Raw genomic sequence first — 602 nt, 5'->3', positions numbered from 1 at the left:
TGAGCTACAGCTCACTTCACTGGATGTAGGAATGCAACCGATGAAGTGAGCTGCAGCTCACGAAAGCTTATGCTCAAATAAATTGGTTAGTCTCTAAGGTGCCACAAGTACTCCTTTTCTTTTTATTGTAAGGAGAGTGATCACTTTAGATAAGCTATTACCAGCAGGAGAGTGGGGTGGGAGGAGATATTGTTTCATGGTCTCTGTGTATATAATGTCTTCTGCAGTTTCCACGGTATGCATCCGATGAAGTGAGCTGTAGCTCACGAAAGCTCATGCTCAAATAAATTGGTTAGTCTCCAAGGTGCCACAAGTCCTCCTTTTCTTTTTGCGAATACAGACTAACACGGCTGCTACTCTGAAACCTGTCTCTTTAATGGGGGTGTGTAGGTGTGAGGACGTCCTCTGCCCCTGACAAAGATGCCCGTCACGCTACCATCATTCTTTCCCCTTACTTCCGCCCCGCCCAAACATGGCCGCCGGCGGAACGAAAATCACCCGGGCCCCAGCTCCTGCCACCTCCGCCGGCCAAAGATCGGATGGCCCCTGTGATTGGCCAGAGGGCGGGGCGGGGCGGGGCGGGGCGAGAGAGTGGAGGAGCG

The sequence above is a fragment of the Caretta caretta genome, chromosome 1 (assembly GCF_965140235.1).
Source record: "Caretta caretta isolate rCarCar2 chromosome 1, rCarCar1.hap1, whole genome shotgun sequence".
NCBI classification, from domain to species: Eukaryota; Metazoa; Chordata; order Testudines; family Cheloniidae; genus Caretta; species Caretta caretta.
The sequence above is the reverse complement of the archived record's forward strand: the minus strand, read 5'-3'. Positions refer to the sequence as shown.